A 12,992-nucleotide genomic window follows, 5' to 3' on the forward strand; every position below is an offset into this window, starting at 1 on the left:
CAGATTCAGGGTGTGAGTATGGGAGCAAAATTTTCCCCGTCACTTGCAAGCGTCACCATGGCGTACTGGGAGGAGCACTATATCTATGATGTTGATAATCCCTTTGGCGAGTGTACAGTCGTGGCCAAAAGTTTTGAGAATGACACAAATATTAGTGTTCACAAAGTTTGCTGCGAAACTGCTTTTAGATCTTTGTTTCAGTTGTTTCTGTGATGGAGTAAAATATAATTACATGCACTTCATACGTTTCAAAGGCTTTTATCGACAATTACATGACATTTATGCAAAGAGTCAGTATTTGCAGTGTTGGCCCTTCTTTTTCAGGATCTCTGCAATTCAACTGGGCATGCTCTCAATCAACTTCTGGGCCAATTCCTGACTGATAGCAACCCATTCTTTCATAATCACTTCTTGGAGTTTGACAGAATTAGTGGGTTTTTGTTTGTCCACCCGCCTCTTGAGGATTGACCACAAGTTCTCAATGGGATTAGGATCTGGGGAGTTTTCAGGCCATGGACCCAAAATGTCAATGTTTTGGTCCCTGGGCCACTTAGTTATCACTTTTGCCTTATGGCACGGTGCTCCATTGTGCTGGAAAATGCATTGTTCTTCACCAAACTGTTGTTGGATTGTTGGAAGAAGTTGCTGTTGGAGGGTGTTTTGGTACCATTCTTTATTCATGGCTGTGTTTTTGGGCAAAATTGTGAGTGAGCCCACTCCCTTGGATGAGAAGCAACCCCACACATGAATGGTCTCAGGATGCTTTACTGTTGGCATGACACAGGACTGATGGTAGCTCTCACCTTTTCTTCTCCAGAGAAGCCTTTTTCCTGATGCCCCAAACAATCGGAAAGAGGCTTCATCAGAGAATATGACTTTGTCCCAGTCCTCAGCAGTCCATTCACCTTATTTTCTGTAGAAGATCAATCTGTCCCTGATGGTTTTTTTGGAGAGAAGTGGCTTCTTTGCTGCTCTTCATGACACCAGGCGATTTTCCAAAAGTCTTTGCCTCACTGTGCGTGCAGATGCGCTCACACCTGCCTGCTTCCATTCCTGAGCAAGCTCTGCACTGGTGGCACTCTGATCCCGCAGCTAAATCCTCTTTAGGAGACGATCCTGGTGCTTGCTGGACTTTCTTGGACGCCCTGAAGCCTTCTTAACAAGAATTGAACCTCTTTCCTTGAAGTTCTTGATGATCCTTCAAATTGTTGATTGAGGTGCAATCTTAGTAGCCACAATATCCTTGCGTGTGAAGCCTTTTTTATGCAATGCAATGATGGCTTCACGAGTTTCTTTGCAGGTCACCATGGTTAACAATGGAAGAACAATGATTTCAAGCATCACCCTCCTTTTAACAGGTCAAGTCTGCCATTTTAACACAATCAGCCTGACATAAGGATCTCCAGCCTTGTGCTCGTCAACATTATCACCTGAGTTAACAAGACGATTACTGAAATGATCTCAGCAGGTCCTTTAATGACAGCAATGAAATGCAGTGGAAAGGTTTTTTTGGGGTTAAGTTAATTTTCATGGCAAAGAACTACTATGCAATTCATCTGATCACTCTTCATAACATTCTGGAGTATATGCAAATTGCTATTATAAAAACTTAAGCAGCAACTTTTCCAATTTCCAATATTTATGTAATTCTCAAAACTTTTGCCCATGACTGTATAGAGTGGTATGGCAGATACATCGATGACCTGTTATTCATTTGGTCCGCCGATGTGTCTGCCATACCCCCTTTTTTTCATTACCTGAATAGTAACCCATATGGATTGCGATTTGTTGGAGTTCATGATGCTCACAAAATAAACTTCTTGGATGTGACTTTGATTGGTATTCCAGGCCAGGTAATATGCACTCGAACTTATCGCAAACCCATATCTGGAAATACAGTATTAAGAGCCAACAGTCATCATCCACTCCATACAATAAAGGCTATTCCAGTGGGTGAGATGATCAGAGCCAGACGCAATTGCAGCAAAGACTCAGATTTTTATGAAGAGATACAAATAATCACTGATAGATTAAGGGAAAGAGGATACCCACTGTGGATGACCCAAAGAGCAAAAAATATAGCAGAAAGAAAAAAAAGGCAGGATTTGTTGTTTGGAACCCCCTTGACTCATAAAAAATGTAATAGAAAACAAATGGATAAGAACAAATATAGTGAAAATAGGGAAGTAAAAGAAAATGAGATTAAATCATGCTATAAAGATAAATCCTCTAATATTCCAACACTTGTACTTACTTTTAGCAATCAATTTTCTTTGATAGAGAAAGCGGTCTCCAGATGTATCCCTATCCTGTATGAGGATCCACAGTTATACAAAATACTGAGGGTAAGACTGAGGGGAGGACACAGAGTGGTATCAAAAAGACCCAGGTCACTGGCTGCCTCTCTATCTCCATCTCTTTAGTCAAAAATCGGAGGGACAATTGCGAACATGTTGGCTGCGATATACAGGTTTTACACAATGCGGCAATTCCCCATGTAAAGCTTGCAGTTATGTAACCCCCCAAAAATATTTTCAAGATTCTGATGGTATTAATAAATATCCGGTTAAAACTTACATTAATTGCAACACATCGGGAATTGTCTACATCATTGAATGCAAAGCATGTCAGTTAATATATGTAGGATGTTCAACCAGAAGGTTCAAAGTAAGGTTACTGGAGCACATTAATTATATAATAAATCCGGCATATGTAAACATCTCAAGTGCAGCAAAACACTTTATCATGGTCCATAATAGAAGTCTGTCATCATTCGCAGCTTATGCCATAGAACGAGTGTTTCTGCCTGCAAGAGGTGGAGACCTCAAAAAACTTGTAAACCAAAGAGAAGCCTTCTGGATTCTAAAAATTGAAGTCCCAGAAGCCCTGCAGGATCAAATTTGAGATAAGAACTCATGTATATTTATTAGTAGCTATTAACGATCACATCATGCTGCAACTTCAAGAAAATAAAAAATGTATTGTATAGCCTGAATGGTCAGAGTTAGATTGCAGCCAACAAGTATTGAGGAGTGTTCACATGGAGCGTTTTTTCTGCTGCTCACTTATAATCATGTTTATTCACTTATTTATATATTTATTATCAATGCTATGTTACTCCTCAATTTTTGCTGGGTTTAATGTCATGAAATGTCTGTTCATAGGGGCTCATGTTAGATTTTAAACTTGTTTGGTACATTAAAATTTCTGCTAGCACTTTTGATTGTAACACCTGGGATGGCTTGCACCTCCCAGCTAGTTTAAGGGGGGAGGGATTGTCTATGTTCACTCCTATATATACTTCCTTAGAAATTTATTATGAAGGTCATGATTAACCACTTCAGCCCCGCTAGGTGAAACCCCCTTCATGACCAGGCCACTTTTTACACTTCGGCACTACACTCCTTTCACCGTTTATCGCTCGGTCATGCAACTTACCACCCAAATGAATTTTACCTCCTTTTCTTCTCACTAATGGAGCTTTCATTTGGTGGTATTTTATTGCTGCTGACATTTTTACTTTTTTTGTTATTAATCAAAATGTTACAGATTTTTTTTTTGCAAAAAAATGAAATTTTTCACTTTCAGTTGTAAAATTTTGCAAGAAAAAACGACATCCATATATACATTTTTCGCTAAATTTATTGTTCTACATGTCTTTGATTAAAAAAAATGTTTGGGTAAAAAAAAAAAATGGTTTGGGTAAAAGTTATAGCGTTTACAAACTATGGTACAAAAATGTGAATTTCCGCTTTTTGAAGCAGCTCTGACTTTCTGAGCACCAGTCATGTTTCCTGAGGTTCTACAATGGCCAGACAGTACAAACACCCCACAAATGACCCTATTTCGGAAAGTAGACACCCTAAGGTATTCACTGATGGGCATAGTGAGTTCATAGAACTTTTTATTTTTTGTCACAAGTTAGCGGAAAATGATGATTATTTTTTTATTTTATTTTTTCTTACAAAGTCTCATATTCCACTAACTTGTGAAAAAAAATAAAAACTTCCATGAACTCACCATGCCCATCACGAATACCTTGGGGTGTCTTCTTTCCAAAATGGGGTCACTTGTGGCGTAGTTATACTGCCCTGGCAATTTAGGGGTCCATAATGTGTGAGAAGAACTTTGCAATCAAAATGTGTAAGAAATGACCGGTGAAGTCCGAAAGGTGCACTTTGGAATATGCGCCCCTTTGCCCACCTTGGCATGCAAAAAAGTGTCACACATCTGGTATCGCCGTACTCAGGAGAAGTTGGGGAATGTGTTTTGGGGTGTCATTTTACATATACCCATGCTGGGTGAGAGAAATATCTTGGCAAAAGACAACTTTTCCCATTTTTTTATACAAAGTTGGCATTTGACCAAGATATTTTCTCACCCAGCATGGGTATATGTAAAATGACACCCCAAAACACATTGCCCAACTTCTCCTGAGTACGGCGATACCAGATGTGTCACACTTTTTTGCTGCCAAGGTGGGCAAAGGGGCACATATTCCAAAGTGCACCTTTCGGATTTTGCAGGGCATTTTTTACACATTTTGATTTCAAACTACTTCTCACACATTAGGGCCCTTAGAATGCCAGGGCAGTATAACTACCCCACAAGTGACCCCATTTTGGAAAGAAGACACCCCAAGGTATTCCGTGAGGGGCATGGCGAGTTCCTAGAATTTTGTATTTTTTGCCACAAGTTAGTGGAATATGAGACTTTGTAAGAAAAAAAAAAAATCATCATTTTCCGCTAACTTGTGACAAAAAATAAAAAATTCTAGGAACTCGCCATGCCCCTTACGGAATACCTTGGGGTGTCTTCTTTACAAAATGGGGTCACTTGTGGGGTAGTTATACTGCCCTGGCATTCTAGGGGCCCTAATGTGTGCGAAGTAGTTTGAAATCAAAATCTGTAAAAAATGACCTGTGAAATCCTAAAGGTGCTCTTTGGAATGTGTGCCCCTTTGCCCACTTAGGCGGCACAAAAGTGTCACACATCTGGTATCGCCGTACTCAGGAGAAGTTGGGGAATGTGTTTTAGGGTGTCATTTTACATATACCCATGCTGGGTGAGAGAAATATCTTGGCAAAAGACAACTTTTCCCATTTTTTTATACAAAGTTGGCACTTGACCAAGATATTTCTCTCACCCAGCATGGGTATATGTAAAATGACACCCCAAAACACATTCCCCAACTTCTCCTGAGTATGGCGATACCACATGTGTGACACTTTTTTGCAGCCTAGATGCGCAAAGCGGCCCAAATTCCTTTTAGGAGGGCATTTTTAGACATTTGGATCCCAGACTTCTTCTCACGCTTTCGGGCCCCTAAAATGCCAGGGCAGTATAAATACCCCACATGTGACCCCATTTTGGAAAGAAGATGCCCCAAGGTATTCAATGAGGTGCATGGCGAGTTCATAGAAATTAATTTTTTTGGGCACAAGTTAGCGGAAATAGATATTTTTCTTTTGTATTTTCTCACAAAGTCTCCCTTTCCGCTAACTTGGGACAAAAATTTCAATCTTTGATGGACTCAATATGCCCCGCACGGAATACCTTGGGGTGTCTTCTTTCCGAAATGGGGTCCTAAAGCGTGAGAAGAAGTCTGGAATATAAATGTCTAAAAAATTTTACGCATTTGGATTCCGTGAGGGGTATGATGAGTTCATGTGAGATTTTATTTTTTGACACAAGTTAGTGGAATATGAGACTTTGTAAGAAAAAACAAAAAAAATAAAATAAAAACAATTTCCGCTAACTTGTGCCAAAAAAATGTCTGAATGGAGCCTTACAAGGGGGTGATCAATGACAGGGGGGTGATCAGGGAGTCTATATGGGTGATCACCCCCCTGTCATTGGTCACCCCCCTGTAAGGCTCCATTCAGACGTCCGTATGTGTTTTGCGGATCCGATCCATGTATCCGTGGATCCGTAAAAATCATATGGACGTCTGAATGGAGCCTTACAGGGGGGTGATCAATGACAGGGGGGTGATCAGGGAGTCTATATGGGGTGATCAGGGGTTAATAAGTGACTGACAGGGGGGGTTGTAGTGTAGTGGTGTTTGGAGCTACTTATTACTGAGCTGCCTGTGTCCTCTGGTGGTCGATCCAAGCAAAAGGGACCACCAGAGGACCAGGTAGCAGGTATATTAGACGCTGTTATCAAAACAGCATCTAATATACTTGTTAGGGGTTAAAAAAATCGCATCTCCAGCCTGCCAGCGAACGATCGCCGCTGGCAGGCTGGAGATCCACTCGCTTACCTTCCGATCCTGTGAACGCGCGTGCCTGTGTGCGCGCGTTCACAGGAAATCTCGCGTCTCGCGAGATGACGCATATATGCGTGACTCTGCGCAGAGCTGCCGCCTCCGGACCGCGATCCTGCGTTAGGCGGTCCGGAGGTGGTTAAGTGGGGAGGGATTTTCTATGTTCACTCCTATATATACTTCCTTAGAAATTTATTATGAAGGTCATGATTAAGAACCATCTGGTTCGAAACGCGTAGACCGTATTGGGGCTTGCACCTTGAGGATTTTTTACCGCTGTGTATTTGGTTTTGTGGAATAAAACATCGTTAAGCACGAAAAATCGAGGTGCTGGATTTTTTCCTTTGAAGTATATGAGTCTGGGTCTCTTCCCACCCGTGCACCTTCCAAACTACTGATGCAGGTGAGCTGGACTGTTACTATTGTTAGCAGCATTACACATTAGCAGGCACGCTGACCGGCTCTGCTCACGTGCCTGCTGACGTTGATTGATGCTGCCCAGCGGTTCGCTCTCAGATGAAAGAAACATGCCAAGGTCAGAAGAAAAAGCATGCAGAGAGGTCATCAGTTGTGCTCCTCTCCTCCAGGTAGGAATGTAAGTGACCAATCTGTGTTTGTTATATATATATATATATATATATATATATTGTGCATGTGTGGGTATATGTGTCCACATGGTGTGTGTGTGTGTGTGTGTATATATATTTCCCCATTCGTCTCCATGACAGCACAACCTAAGATTGACTTCCTCTGATAGGACAGGAAAAAACACAGAGAGGTTAAGAACCCCACCCCTTCCCCTAATCACCAGTGTTTTTTCCTGTCCTGTCGGAAGGAATACCAGAGAGGTGTGCTGGGAGCTCGTCTGGGTTCCTTAGCTTAACTCTGCAAGTTTCTTGGTTCTCCTACCGGATTGTTATCAGGCCTGAGGTCGGTTCCGGAGGTCCGGCTCTTCCCTCCTCTGTATGCGGCCTGGTCCCGGGCCCCTCTGTGTATGGTGGCCCCAGCGAAGCTCCCTCCTGCGGCGGTCCTGTGAGGCTTGATGTGGAGTGGATAGGCAGCCAGAGCGAGGCTAGGACGCTCTTCCCTCCGGCCGCCGGATGATGACGTCAGACGCTGAGGGGGCGTGGCTTAGCATCATGACTTCATGCGGCGCACGGCCAGGAGCCTGGTGGGAAATTTAAAATTTCCATGGCGGCCTTCAGAGTGCGTCCAGCGTCTCCTCACCTGCCTGCAGTGTTTTGGCAACCTGCTGTGGACGGGACCGACGATGAGTGCCCCTACCACCGCTGGCTCTGGATTGGAGCCCCCCACTACCTTGGGTTCTGTGAGTAGCCTGTTTCAGGCGCCCCTTGTATGTTTGTTTGCCCTGTAGTGGTTGACCCTTCTCTCCTTTCTATTGCAGAGAGAAAAGGAGTCCTCCTCTTCCACTAAAGTTAAACCCAGGAAGTGTGGCCTCTGTGCTAAGCGCTTGCTTTCCTCTGGCTCTAAACTTCTATGTAAAGAGTATATACGCTTGCCGCCACAAAGTAATTCGCATGTGCATCATAGTTTGCATAGATCCACGGCGCACAGCTGTAGCTGACGGTGCCGGCTGTTCTGAGTCCGCCCATATAAAGCGCAGGCCTGCGCCATGACGTGTATAGCGGCCAGAAGAAGCGCGATCCCACGCGCGAAACGGCCGTAGCCGCTCATTTTGCTACAGTGTGTCCGCCCCAGGATCCTACTTGCACTACCTTCTCAGGAAGTTTCCAAATAAAGCTGCAACATTATTTCAACTCCGGTGAGTGCCGCGAACTTTTTTCTTCCTTCTCTTGATATGACTAATCCTAGGAATGATCAGGAAGTAAAGTATCATAACGTAGAAGATGTGTTCTTCATTATATGGAGGTCACAAAAAGTTGGCGAATTAATAAAATATTATTTGTGCAGTTCTGTGGCCCCAATAAGGGAAAAAAGGCAGCAAGAAGCTCTATATTCCATTGGATCAGGTGTGCCATCTCTGAGGCCTACATAGCTTCCGACAGGGAACCTCCTCAGTCTCTCAAAGCCCATTCTGTAAGATCTGTTTCCACCTCTTGGGCTGAGAGGACCTCTGCATCACTAGAGCAGATTTGCAGAGCAGCCATGTGGAAGAGGGCCCATACCTTTTACTAAGCATTATAGAGTAGATGTTTTTGTTAATGAGGACATGACCTTTGGACGCAAGGTCCTGGGTGCTGTTGTCTCCCCCCCCCCAATAAGGTTACTTTGTTAGTTCTCAGGTTGTGCTGTCATGGAGACAACTGAGGAAATGAGTATTACACTCACCGGTAATCCGATTTCCTGGAAGTCTCAATGACAGCACACATATATCCCACTCTTTTTTTTCTTTATTGGTTTTATAATAGTTCCTTTCCCCTTTCCTGGTTCTGTTAAAATTACACTGGTGATGAGGGGGGAGGGGTGGGGTTCTTAACCTCTCTGTGTTTTTTCCTGTCCTATCAGAGGAAGTCAATCTTAGGTTGTGCTGTCATGGAGACTTCCAGGAAACCGGATACCGGTAAGTGTAAAGATATAAATATATATATATATATACACACACACTGTATATATAGTGTAGATAAAATGAGACAAAGATAAATCATTTCAGAACTTTTTCCACCTTTAATGTGACCTATAAACTGTACCACTCAATTGAAAAACAAACTAAAATCTTTTAGGTGGAGGGAAGAAAACAAAAAAAAAAAAAAATAATAATAACTGGGGATATAGCTGTGTTTAGAATTAAGCAATCACATTCAAAATCATGTTAAATAGCCGTCATTTAAAGTGCTTCTTAAAGTTCAGCTGCTCTAGTTGGTCTTTCCTGAAATGTTCTTAGTCGCATCCCACAGCAAAAGCCATGGTCCACAGAGAGCTTCCAAAGCATCAGAGGGATCTCATTGTTAAAAGGTATCAGTCAGGAGAAAGGTACAAAAAAAATTCCAAGGCATTAGAAATACCATGGAACACAGTGAAGATGAAAATTGATGAAAATTGATGAAAAGACAAGAAGAAAACTGGTCTGGGAGGCTACCAAGATGCCTACACCAACATTAAAGGAGCTGCAGGAATATCTGGCAAGTACTGGCTGTGTGGTACATGTGACAGCAATCTCCCGTATTCTTCATATGTCTGTGCTATGGGGTAGAGTGGCAAGACGAAAGCCTTTTCTTACGAAGAAAAACATCCAAGCCAGGCTACATTTTGCAAAAACACATCTAAAGTTTTTTAAAAGCATGTGGGTGGGAAAAGGTGTTATGGTCTGATGAAACCAAGGTTGAACTTTTTGGCCATAATTTCAAAAGATATGTTTGGCGCAAAAACAACACTGCATGTCACCAAAAGAACCCCATACCCATGGTGACATGCAGTGTTGTTGCATGGTGGTGGCAGCATCATGCTTTGGGGCTGTTTTTCTTCAGCTGGAACTGGGGCCTTAGTTAAGCTAGAGGGAATTATGAACAGTTCCAAATACCAGTCAATATTGGCACAAAACCTTCAGGCTTCTGCTAGAAAGCTGAACATGAAGAGGAACTTCATCTTTCAGCATGACAACGACCCAAAGCATACATCCAAATCAACAAAGAAATGGCTTCACCAGAAGAAGAATGGCCCAGCCAGAGCCCAGACCTTAATCCAATTTAAAATCTGTGGGGTGATCCGAAGAGGGCCATGCACAGGAGATGCCCTCGCAATCTGACAGATTTGGAGTGTTTTTGCAAAGAAGAGTGGGCAAATCTTGCCAAGTCAAAATGTGCCATGCTGATAGACTCATACCCAAAAAGACTGAGTGCTGTAATAAAATCAAATGGTGCTTCAACAAAGTATTAGTTTAAGGGTGTGCACACTTATGCAACCATATTATTTTATTTTTATATTTTTTCTTCCCTCTACCTAAAAGATTTCAGTTTGTTTTTCAATTGAGTTGTACAGTTTATAGGTCACATTAAAGGTGGAAAAAGTTCTGAAATGATTTATCCTTGTCTCATGTTTTTAATCACAGAAACCGGACATTTTATTGGGGGTGTGTAGACTTTTTATATCCACTGTATCTTTGTATGCATGTGTGGGTATATTGGATATAAACCAGCACTCTCTATTTGGAACCACTCAGAGATGTATATAAAGTAAGGCTCCATTCACACGGATCCGCAAAACACGGACATCGGCAATGTGCGTTCCGCATTTTGCGGACCGCACATCGCCGGCACTAATAGAATATGCCTATTCTTGTCCGCAATTGCGGACAAGAATAGGACATGTTCAATTTTTTTTGTGAATGCAATTGCGGAGCCGTAATTCCGTTCTGCGAAATTGCGGACGTGTGAATGGGGCCTAAAATAGCAAGAACCTTTAATATACAGAATATACAACAAGCATAGAAACAAGCAAATAAATATCAAGATTGTATAAACCACATATAATTAATAAACCACTTGATAATTCTGATATTAATTAAAAGTTCATATCGAGCATCCACCTCAATGGGTAAAGGGACTACCACCTCAAAATAATCACCTGGGAGGTAGGATGGTATTTCCAAAAATATGTTGCAACAGTGTAATGAATTGATTCAGTAACAAGTGTCACCATACTAATTTATACACATCCAACGCTGGAATATCGGGAGACAGAAAGTCTCCTCATAAGGTGCTATATAATCCTGATATCTCATAAAGTGTATTCAAGAAAACCCAGTACATGAGTCAATTGTGTCCAAATGCCAGGTGTATATCTACCCAGTCCTTCTGGGAATAAAAACAACAATCAGATGTTGTACTGCGCAGTTAAAGGGACTGTAGTATCTAAGCCCAGTTCATTTAAGGGTTAAGTACACAGTCGGATGTCAATATGGCATGCCACTGGCAATGATACCCTGGCCGCGATTACCTGTTCCGTCGCTCTGGCACCTCGCTCTGATTGCAGTGAATGCAGTCTCCTGTCCAGGTCCCGCTTACAGCGTCCCACGTGGTATTAGCGATGTCGGCGTCTCGCGCGTTAAAGGAACGTTCCCGTCCCAGCTGATGGGTTTACAAGGAGACAGACCGATGGGAGCAAGTGCCAGTAAATAGAGCGATACAGGCAGGGTGGTTTGAACCATGTAAGATCCAAATTCAGATATGCGGGTACAATCATTATTCCACAGATGCATTTTGGAGACTATCACTGCCTCCTTCATCAGTGGTCACCCGCATTTTGCTTTTCTCGCCCCTTTTATACTGACCATAAAGTGAGAGTAAAAATCTGGAAAGGAGATATTACTTCCATTCTATATATTTTTCAGTGGTACAGACTCTTTCTATTATGATTTCATATACCGTATTTTTCGCCCCATAAGAGGCACTCCTTCCCCCCCAAAAGTGGGGGGAAAATGCCCCTGCGTCTTATGGGGCGAATGCTGCCATTTTACATCGCAGTCTGCGATGTATCAGCTAGAGGGAGGATGGGCCGGTGTCATGCAAATGCGGCGGGGCCAGTGCGGTGACTGTACTCCGGCCCCCGCCGCTCACTCACTTCCTTATTGCGTTTTATAATAATAACTTTAATTGAAGTTCCGATCCCTAGCCCCATCTGTACTACTTACTAAATGTCCTGTAGCAGACAGAGCAGGGCGGGCGGCCGTAACTCACTGATGTCACGTGCCTGCGCCCCCTACTTCATTAATAAAGTTATTGTTATAAAAGGTTTAGGCAATAAAGCAGTGAGTGAGTGAGCGGCGGGGCCGGAGTACAGTGACCGCACCGGCCCCGCCGCATTTGCATGCCACCGGCCCCTTCCACAGGTTTAGCTCTGGTATATTAGGGCATCTGTGGATGCCACTATTATGGGGTGGGGGATCTGTGGGTGACACATATATAGCAGTGCTGTCCCCCATAACAGTGCCATCCACAGATCCCCCTCCATAACAGTGCCATCCACAGATCACCCCCCCATAACAGTGCCATCCACAGATCACCCCCCTTGACAGTGCCATCCACAGATCACCCCCATAACAGTGCCATCCACAGATCCCCCTCCATAACAGTGCCATCCACAGATCACCCCCCCATAACAGTGCCATCCACAGATCACCCCCCATGACAGTGCCATCCACATATCTCCCCCATAACAGTGCCATCCACAGATCCCCTCCTTAACAGTGCCATCCACAGGTACCTATGCGCTGAAGGCAAGAAAAGGTTTTACTGGCAGTACAAAGTTACAATCAACGATGGGCATATAAACTCAATGGCTTAGAATAACAAAAAAGTTACTATGAGGAGGCTCAGTGGTGACTAATAGAAGCAAGCACGTTTCCACAGGAAAAAATAGCCTATACAAACGCGGAAGCTTCCAGAAATGTGACACAAAAGAAAAGAGGCATCATAGATGGGGATTGGGAATACTGAGGGGTATGGGTGCATGTCTATAGGGACACCCACAGAGATGCACATGATGGTATACTGGACAAATGTGGTACACTAGCGAGGTTGTATAGTCTTAAATATAACAACCAAACAGTAATTGTTCATTTATTCCCCTTGGGTGGACTGTTTTGAGTTCATAGATCCACCAAGTTTCTATCTACAAGAGTTTTTTGTCCCAATCCCCTCTCGCTTAAGAGGCTGAACAGTCTCAATACCCATGAATCAAGTTTGGAGGAATCTCCTCCATGGTCCCTTTCAATATGTTGTACAAGAGGGGTATCTATTTTATTCCT

The sequence above is a fragment of the Bufo gargarizans genome, unplaced genomic scaffold (genome assembly GCF_014858855.1).
Source record: "Bufo gargarizans isolate SCDJY-AF-19 unplaced genomic scaffold, ASM1485885v1 original_scaffold_1806_pilon, whole genome shotgun sequence".
Taxonomy (NCBI): domain Eukaryota; kingdom Metazoa; phylum Chordata; class Amphibia; order Anura; family Bufonidae; genus Bufo; species Bufo gargarizans.